General features: G+C 34.9%; 1 pseudogene; it reads right to left on the reverse strand.

Annotated features, from left to right (window-relative positions):
* Nucleotides 1-5,677: 5,677 nt before the first annotated feature.
* On the reverse strand, nt 5,678-9,714 carry LOC149577633 (uncharacterized; annotated as a pseudogene).
* Between the last annotated feature and the right edge of the window lie 822 nt (nt 9,715-10,536).

Genomic DNA, 10,536 nt, shown 5'->3' on the forward strand with positions numbered 1-10,536 from the left:
TGTAATATGTTTATGGATCGTTTGTATGTATGTGAGTTATTGCTTCCACTATGTTATCTCTTGTTGTTTTAATCTTTCAAAAAAAAAAATTAGCAAACTTAGTGACATTATAGGTTAATTTCTTTTGGGTTCCTGGTAGGGCGTTACATAGATGATGTGCATTCAACATAACTAGTGGCTTGCTTGGATATGAACCATGTTTGAGGAGGGTTTGCAATTGAGTTTTCAACCAAAAGGAGAGTAGCTTCTGTAGAATAAATTGCTTACTATTTCCTCAGAAACTTGATTGGAAGTTTCAAAAAATTTTGGAATAAAGAAAGTGTTGCAGGGAGAGGTGCAAACACTAGTAGGAAAAGACGGATCAGGGGCTGTTATATGGGGCAATTCAGTGGTCATTGTAGGGGGCGATTTATCAGGCGGTCTCGCTAGGCTGAAAACATCAATGTGTAGGGCATCTCCCCAAAGCTGGAGAAATGGAGAATGAAGTTTTGACTCAAAAGTGGCCATGTAAAGATGTCTGGAAGAATCCTAGAAAGTTCCTGATATTTATATCTTTAATTTTTGGTACTTAAAAATACAATTTTACCCCAACAAAATTGCTCTTAACCAATTATATATATATATATTAGAAATTAATTTAAAAATAAATGAATTTTGAACTTTAGAAGTTTAACTTTGGTTGGAAAAGTTAATTGTCCCAATGCAATAGGGAACATTAGTTCCATACCTATATAGGCAGGGACTAATAAAAAAGTAACAAACAATCATTTACGTTGATGATGTATCTTCAATTGTTCTTATAATTTTGATGTTAAAAATTCACACATAATTAAAGAGTGTGATTGAAAAATTGATCTAAAAAACTCACACATAATCTAAAAACTAGAAACATTTCTTTACATAAATCATTTACTATTATAGACAAATAAAATTTTATATTCTGTTTATTTTTATTTAATAATATTATATAAAATTAGAATACTAAATCAAACAACACAATAATCACGATCTCATTCTAACTTTTTACAACATGAGAAAACTATAAACATTAAGAAAATATTTTTTGAACTTAATATATAACTAGAACGATATTTATACAATATAATTACAGTTCAAATATACTAATTATTCGCGGTGTAAATAGATCTAAGCAATTAATCTTAGGATTGTGTTGGTAGCTGGGCTGAGTCGATACATCCTTGGAAGCTCTAAAACCATACTTCCATGCTGTTGCTTATTATGTTTTCTACTTAAATTAAGCAGTTAGATATTCCTATGAGACATTAAAATTATAAAAAATAAGGTGGAAAAATCCTCTGCAGCTATTTTGTAACCAATGAAATAAGGTGGAAAAAAATGTGAGAGGTTGAAAATAGACAATGATTTAAAAAACTGGCATGTATCTTCATAAAAATGTTTTCCTCCTTTTGAACTATAATTTTTTAAATTTTTTATTTTGAAATCAATAAAAATCGCTGCAATGGCATGAGAACAGAACATGGTGTAATTGAGTACATTCTGCTTATAGATATAAAATGACATATTTACATAGAACTATTTATATTTCTTCCTGAAAAAAACCTTGCAATCTACAGATGAAATGCACATACCAGATTTCTTTTAGAAAAAACCTTGCTACTCTAGAAATGAAATGCACATACCATAGCTAACTGTGCGACCTCTCACTTTAAAATCGCAAAATTCAACTCAGAATATAAAAAGAACTTGCGCGGTCTAATATCTCTCAACATCTCCACCACTTCTCTCATGGGGGGCCTTTCCTCTGCCTTATCCTCCGTGCATTTCAAACCAATTCTAATCGTCCCAACCATGTCTTCTTTCACTAAGCCCTTCATAAATCACTACTTCTTCATTTCCACTGTATGGTTTTACCCATCTCACAATGTCCATCCCCTCTGCAAAAGTGGAATCCACTGTACTTTTCCTCGTCATCAATTCCAACAACATCACACCATAGCTATATGGCAACGGCTACCCAGCCAGTTATTTCGACTGGCTGGGTATGACGTCGTTTCTCCTCCGTCTGCTTCCTTCCGCCCCTCCCTTTGCACGAACACTACGGCAGTCATGCACGGACCCCGCGGCAGTACAATCTGACAAAAACGTATTGCGGCCGCTCAAATTCATTTTTCCTAATCGATGCAATAGTATCCTGCCATGCATGGCAGAACTAACAAGAGCTCATTGTGAGCGGGTGTCCCTGCCTTTTGGGTTAATAGTAGGGTTATAGTTGTCAGCATGTAGTTTGTTTGTAAAAATTTAACTGTAATTGACAGTTTTATAATCAATTTATTTATAAAATTGATAATGATTTGCTAAGGAAACATGAAAAATTGAATAAAAAGATTACATTTATAAATTAAATAATGAAGATAACATCATATGTACATTTTAGTTCTACTATTTACAATTTTATTTTAAAATATAAATATAAAATAAAGTGTAAAAACATTCTATTTTTTATAGAGTCTAAAATGATTAACGTGTAAAATAAAAAATTAAATAGATATAAATTTTACATTTACATTTAAAACCATATTTATTTAATTAATTAAATTGTATGCATGCTCATTAGTTTTTACTTTAAAAAAAAATAATATACCATGAAATTCGTGGTAAAGAATCAATAAGATAGATGAACATATAGCTAAAGCATTCTCCCCCTCACCTAATCTGAAGGAAGTAGACAAAACATCATTAAAATAGAGAAAAAGTGTAAGATTGAAACACTGAATAAAGGCAGTAATACTTTTATAGAAAATACTAGAGGATTCTGGAAAAGATGGTTGAAGTAATTTTTAAAATAGAGGCCATCATTATCCATTCCGCATTCTCAATACGTTTTTCATAATGCGACTGCAAAGGATTCTTCTACAGATGAGGAATTTCCTCTCAAATATTCTAATCTGTCTTCTACAAAACAATCTTTCTAGATTGTGCAAAGCGTAATGGTGTATAAAAAATTCAAAGGAATCAAATCAAGCCCTCACATTTATGGAAGGTATATTGGGTCCAGTGAGACAATTGGATCTTGCACATTTCAAAATCTGCTCATCTTTCCAATTACTGAGAATTACTGACAAGAATATTAAATACATCTTTATCCTTCTGATTTTTTTTTTTTACATTTTCCAATTCAAAAAATAAGATTTATAGCTAGGAAAATAGTATCTGACCACTCTAAAAAAAGAATTTATGTTGCTATAAATTAATTTATAAATATGCTGACCAAAACTTTAGGAATATGATTTTTTTTCAAAAAAAGAAATAGATAGGGGTAAACAAAAACATTAGTTCCTTGCAGGAACTAATAAATGCTAAGCGTAACACACTGGGCACCTTTTTCGTGATCTAAAATGGAAAGGGTGCCGATCCAACCAAGGTGGAATGCCGAGTATAACACACTAGATAAACTAGCAATCACACCTTAGTGTGCAATAGGTACGTCGAACTTGTCAGTAGTTATTCAAAATATTTCTCATGTTTTATTTGGTAAATTTTTTGCTTACATAAGTATTAATAGTATATTTAAGGAATATTAAAAGTGTCTTAAAGATTTACAATTTTTAATTGGATGTCACTTCTAGAAGATTTCATTGTAGTGGTAGTTAAATCATTATAATTTGAATTTATACAAAATGATGTTACTTGTGGTAAAAATGACCTTTTTACATGATTAGTGATGTCGTTTTTTTAAATCATTGTTGTAGCCATGACTTCTTGTGTGTGCAATGGTGTAAAATGAAACACATGAATATCACTCACTATGTAAATATTTCATTGTCCAATGTTAAACACCCAAATTTGAATTAGGTTTACTTTCACTAGTTGGAATGAATTTGGATCTACAACTAGGAATAACTTGTGAAGCCAAAATTGAATCTGAAAAGAGAGAAAAAATCAATTATGAGAGAGTGCTTTATACAACTTACATATTAGAGGAATCCAGCTAGTTTCTTCCCAAGTTCCAATGTTACCTATCCCCCCCAATTACCTCACATAAGAAAACCCAAAAATGATACCACATGTACTAATAGTCAATCACACATGCACTAATTGTTGATCATATTTTATCTTTCTTGGTTTTTGATAGGTCCATTTGTGCAAAAAATACTATTTTTTTTGGTGAGTGGCTATTGGGGGTGGACATAACACAAATGTTTTAAAATGACACTTTTAGACCACCTCACACTTTATAAGTTCTACAAACTATTCTATAAATGCAGGAAAGTGTTATCTTTGAGCTCTTCACTCACCTACGAAGGTGTAGGTACACAAAGTTAGTCTGGGTGACTATTGACTCATCTCCCCTATGCCTAAAATGCTTACTATGTAGTTTTTCTTCTTGGAAAAATGATAAAGACGGTTCACAAAATAAGTTCTTAATTCTTTCTGGTATCTCTTTTCCTTGATCATAATATAAAATAATAATTTATCTTAATAAAATTTGTAAAATATTTAACTATAAGCATCGATCAAATTTAACTAGTTATTAATCATGATTTTTTTCACCAATCAAAGGTGAACATTTTTTTTATTTTTGTAAAATATTTAACTTATTTTTAGTAAAGACGCAATTTGTTTAACATAATATTTTCAGTTTAACATAAAAAACTCTATAAATAATTGATTTATAATAATATTAAATTTAATTTTTTTTATTAAAACATCAGTTCATAATCAACTATGTAAAGTTGACATCATAGATTAGTACTCCTACGGTGCAGCCAGCCCACGCATGGATAGAATTAAATTGGAAATGCTATTTGGAGCACATTAGCATGTCTCATACACATGTACATAGGACAAGTGTAGATATATGAAATTTATTGATAAATTTTAAAAGTTAGTATAAGAATATAGATTATTGATTTTATGTAAGTATACTATTTGATATAGAAAATAAAACAGTAGAGTACGTCTAAGTTAGTTTTATTAGCATTCAAATTTATTACTCGTATAAAAATAAATATATATTATATAATCAAAATTGAAATTGAAATGAAAAAAGAGCATTCAAATTTATTGCTCATATAAAAATAAAAATATATTATATAATCAAAACCAAAATTGAAATGAAAAAAAGAGCATTCAAATTTATTGCTTGTATAAAAATAAATATATATTATATAATCAAAATCAAGTGGGCCCGTATGGAGTTCCTAAATCTTCAAGTCGTGGCCTTCACAGGTCTGAAACTCTCCATAAAAAAACAAATTGAAATGAGAAAAAGATGACTCAGTATATAGTAACAAACCTATTTTTAAAAAGCGGAGTGAAATAAATCAACATAAAAAAACAAATTGAAATGAGAAAAAGATGACTCGGTATATAGTAACAAACCTATTTTTAAAAAGCGGAGTGAAATAAATCAACATGAGATTACCAATTGGTTGTCACCAGGTTCCATTCTTGTTATTAAATTTATAATTTCCCTTGCAAAATGCATAAATGTGTATCCTAATACAAGATTTATGGTAGGATGGTGTCTCCGTTAGTTGGCTGTTGAATAATGATTTCATGGATTTGATTGAGAACATAGAGTAATATGTTTATTAGATGTCAGTCTACAATGACAGGCAATAAAACTAATTCCAACGTGATTCGTTAACCAAAGGAGCAACTAATCTCAGTTCTTGATGATCTACTCACTGTATAGCAAAACAATAAAACAAATTGTAAAAAGGATAAGGACGTGGACTTGTTTGTTTCCCATCCCCATTTAAGGACTTATTCCCATCAAATATCGCTGGAAATTATCTGTTGCCAATCAAATCCCCAGCCATAGAGCACCGTAGCACTTCTCCTCAACATCTTAATTTGCCATTAAGGAATAGTATCGAACAGGTATATTTGGGATTGTATGATGTTGTGTTGTAAATGTTTCCTGATATGACCACACCATGATGTCGTGACCAGTGGGCACGAACCTAGATCTGTAGAAGAATTTTATTTTATTGAACTTTGACCAGTAAATGGAGTCTTCAAATGGCCTTATCTTCTTTACTCAGAAAACGTGACTCCACGGTTCAAAATGGAAAAGAAACCATGGCACTGTTCCAAATTTCGAATGAATTTGAGCGGCCGCAATACGTTTTTGTCAGATTGTACTGCCGCGGGGTCCGTGCATGACTGACGGTACGGGACAGTCTGCCGCGGTGTCCGTGCAAAGGGAGGGGCGGAAGGAAGCAGACGGAGGAGAAACGGCGTCATACCCAGCCAGTCGAAATAACTGGCTGGGTAGCCGTTGCCTAGCTATACACGTCCATCTTCTCCGTCACTCTAATTGACTGTCCGCGTTCTGCAGCAAAATCGAAGCCAGAAAATCAAAGCAAAAATTGTACAACAGAAAAACTAGAGTAGGCTTTCTCTTACCAGGTGCAATGTAGCCCAGAGTGCCCATAAGTGAGGAAGAATCTGCAGTGATTGACTTTTCCATGAGTTGAGCGATCCCGAAATCGGAAACATGAGGCTCCATATTTGAATCCAGCAGTATAGTGCAGGGCTTTATATCACTGTGTACGATCCCTGGCTTGCAGTCATTGTGAAGGTATGATAGAGCGTGAGTTGTGCCTATGGCAATCTTGTGACGGATATCCCATCCTATAACTGGGGGGTTTTTCATCTCATGCAATAAATCATTCAAACTCCCGTTGGGCATGTATTCGTATAGAATGAACCCGCGATCTTTCATTTGCCATGTCTCCAACACTTTAACCAGATTCCTGTGACGGATTTGCCCGGCTGTTTTGAACTCCCTTCTTATGCTCCTCTCTTCTCCTTGTTTAGGGTTTAACTCTATCGCCTTCAATGCGAACAGTTTACCGCAAGGTTGCTGCACTCTATAAACAACTCCTTTGCCCCCTTTACCAATTATATACTTCTCACTTAGATTTTTCGTTAATTGTAAAATTTCTTGCAGTCCAACCAGCACTTCTTTACCAGATTTTGGGGCATAAAGTCTCCATGAAATCAAAGCTACTAGGAAACAAGAGAACATTACTGCTCCGATCACAATAAGGACTGTATAGACATTGCTAAGACGTTTGATTTCCTTGTTAGAGAGAGTAAAATCGCCCCTGCATCTACAGAGACTCCCCTATTTCTCTGTTGCACACAAATTTGGATTGCCAGTGAATGTGCTTAAGGACGAATTCCATAACTTCAACCATGACTTGGGTGGGCAACCACTGAGCTGATTTTTGGAGATGTTGACTGCAACAAGCGATAATAGGCTGTCAAATGCAGATGGAATGCTACCAGAGAGATTGTTGGATGACAAATCTAAGTTCACTAGTTTATTTAGATTTTCCAGGGACGCTGGAATTGTTCCACTCAACCTGTTATGGCCTAAATTTAAACCAATTTCTAGATTTTCTAGATTTCCTAGTGAGGGCGGAATTTGACCTTGGAACTGATTTTGGCCCAAATTGAGTTGCAACAATTGTCCCAAATCGGACAGCCAAGACGGAATGGTTCCGCCAAAAAGGTTTCCTTCAAGTTTAGGTTCTGCAATTTCTGTAGTCTGGCTAATTGGTCCGGCAGAAAATTATTGGAGGAATTGAAACTTAAGTCCAGCAAAAACAAGAGAGAAGCATTACCTAGCTCCTGAGGAAGCGGGCCAGCCAGATCATTAGAGGAAAGTTTTAATTGCTGTAGGTTGGAGAGTTGTCCTAACTCTGCAGGAAGGCTACCGTTCAGTTGATTCATGGACAGGTCAATGGAGCTCAAATTCCTACAATGCCCAAGATTCCTTGGTATTCTTCCTTGTAGCACATTATTATTCATATCCAGATAACCAATGATAGAGTTGAAACCCAAAAAATCTAAAGGAATAACACCAGTGAGATTGTTGTGGCTCAGGATCAGTCGCCTCAAGCTACGGCATCGACCAATCTCTGGAGGAATGTTCCCCTGCAGCTGATTATGTGCTATAACTAGAATCTCCAATCGCCCTGAGGAACAAAGAGATGGAGGTATTGTCCCCGTGAGCTGGTTCCCCGTTAGATCAATTCCTGTGAAGTTGTTCTTGGCACCCAATTCTGAAGGTATTGAGCCTGATAGCTGGTTAGCCTGCAAAAACAGGATTTGCAGGTGTACAAGACTGCAAATTTTTAGGGGTATGATTCCCGTGAGACTGTTGTTATAGAGATAGAGTTCACGGAAGCTCCTTAAGCTAAAAAGCTGGGGAGGAATTGAGCCATAGAGAGAATTTTCTGCCAAGAACAAAATTTGCAAACGCTCCAATCCCAACTCGGGAGGAATGAACCCCTCAAGTTTGTTCGTATGTAATCTGAGCTCCTCCAGATGACTGCAATTCCCAAGCTCTGCTGGGATGCTGCCGGAAAGGAAATGGTTCAAATAGAGCAACTTCAAGTATTGCAGCTCTCCAAGTGAGGATGGTATGCGCCCTGTGAGTTGATTCTGAGTGGCAGAAATCACGGTGAGATTGCTGCACTTGCTGAGCTCCCATGGTATCTCTCCACTGAAAGAGTTGTTGGACAGTTCAACTTCAGTGAGATTTGTGCAGTCACCAAGTGATTTGGGAATGTGACCTCGAAGCTTATTGGAAGTAACATACAGAGATTGCAACTTTGAAAGGAGGCCCAGAGAGTGTGGCAGCTCCCCAACCAGCTAGTTGTCGCCTACATAAAGCTCTACTAGATTCTTACAATTGGCTACAGACGAAGGTATCTTCCCTACTAAGGAATTCCCTGCCAACTATAACTTGGCCAGCTGAGTCAGATTTCCAACATTTGAAGGGATCTCTCCGCTCAAATTATTGTCATTCAAGTAAATCGTCTCCAGCAGTGGAAGCTCAAATATGGAGAGGGGAATGCTTCCGCTGAGGCTGTTATTAAAGATTGACAAAGAACTGAACTTTTTGAGGCTGCACAATTGGACAGGGATCTGGCCATGAAAATTATTGTATGAGAGATCTAAAGTCTCTAACTCCGTGCAATTGCCTAGCTCATGAGGAATGGTGCCAGAGAGATTGTTAAGGCCCAAATCGAGCTCTTTCAAATTGTGTAAACCAAAGATAGCCAGAGACAGCTTTCCAGAGAGTTGCCTTTGAGAAAGATCAAGTTTACTCCCCGTGTGATCTGGATTGCAGGTCACTCCTTTCTAGTGGCAGGGGTACATGTTGGAGTTCCAAGTGCTGAACAAGTTGGGAGGGGCAGTGAGCTTGTCGAGAAGAGAAAGCAGAACGACCCCATCATTGTTGACTGCTTCAGTGCAATGTGTGAGAAATGCCATTACAATCAACACCATGATTGTAAGTGACCTCATTCTGAATTTTTCAAACAATTAGCCGTTCCCTAATAATTTGAAGGGAGGCGAGGCCTTTATCCTGCTTTTAACTGTGAGAGTCAACTGAGTCTCGAAGCACTCAAACTGGGATACTTCTATGAAGTGGGGCTTCTTCAATTCTCTCATATTACTGAGAGAATTCAGCCAACCTTTTCCACATCAAAGGTCAACATAGGACAGAAGCTTTAGGAAAATATGAGGATACAATATATGGTCTCTATTTTTCCAAAATTAATTGTACAGTGTGTGGAATCCTTCTACAATAAACGCCGATGCTCCTATTGTAAATGCCGAGTCTATCGCTCTAACTTCAAGTGATCTCATTGTGAAAATTTTGAGCAATAAGCCTTTTTCCTCCTCAGAAGTGAGAGTCAACAGAGTATTCAAATTTTTAGCTTTCATTTGTTTTTGTTAACGCGTCTAAATTCCTATTTTATCGGAAAATTTAGTTGATTCACTCATCGAATCAAGTCTGTTGAAGCGTATTCTTTCAAACTGAGAATACTTTATGAATGAGAACTTTACAAGTCAAATACAAGTCAATTTGTTTTGGAAGTAAATTTCCTATTAATCATGCATCATTTATTTTCCAATTTCCATGGATTGATGATTTAGATTCCAAAAAGAAATCCCCTGCTTTAGGAATTAAGGTGAGCCATTGAAGGGGGCTTCTAAATTTCTTAAAGAGGTAGGTATTTCTTATTTAGGTTTATTTTTTAATATGATTTATTTTATCAATTGTATCTTGGTGTACAATGGGCATATCGTGATATGTAAAAGAGGAAATCAAAAGTTGAATTTAGTGAAATGTATTTAAGTAACAAATATATAATATGGTTATTGATAATGTGCAATACAATGTATTTTAATGAAAATTTGTAAAACTCTTGCAATATCTATATGTTTTGAACATCTTACAATTGTAGAGTTCTAGTAGATAATATTTGTTAAAGGAAATAAGAGCACATTGACAAAAAAATTAATAAAAAATAGAAAGGTAGAGGGAGATATAAGGAGGGGGATTTTTTATTATTATATAAATTAACATGAATTATTTTATAATAATTTAAAATATCAACAAAATAAATAATTAGAATATAAATCAATTTTAATAAGTTTTAATTGTTACAGAGAGGAGGGAGGAGGGGAGATGACATAATATAAATTAAAAGAAGAGTAAATGTCTAAAATCTCATTGTTGTT

The sequence above is a fragment of the Cupressus sempervirens genome, chromosome 1 (assembly GCF_028749045.1).
Source record: "Cupressus sempervirens isolate cs-2001-9-10 chromosome 1, ASM2874904v1, whole genome shotgun sequence".
In the NCBI taxonomy this organism is placed as follows: domain Eukaryota; kingdom Viridiplantae; phylum Streptophyta; class Pinopsida; order Cupressales; family Cupressaceae; genus Cupressus; species Cupressus sempervirens.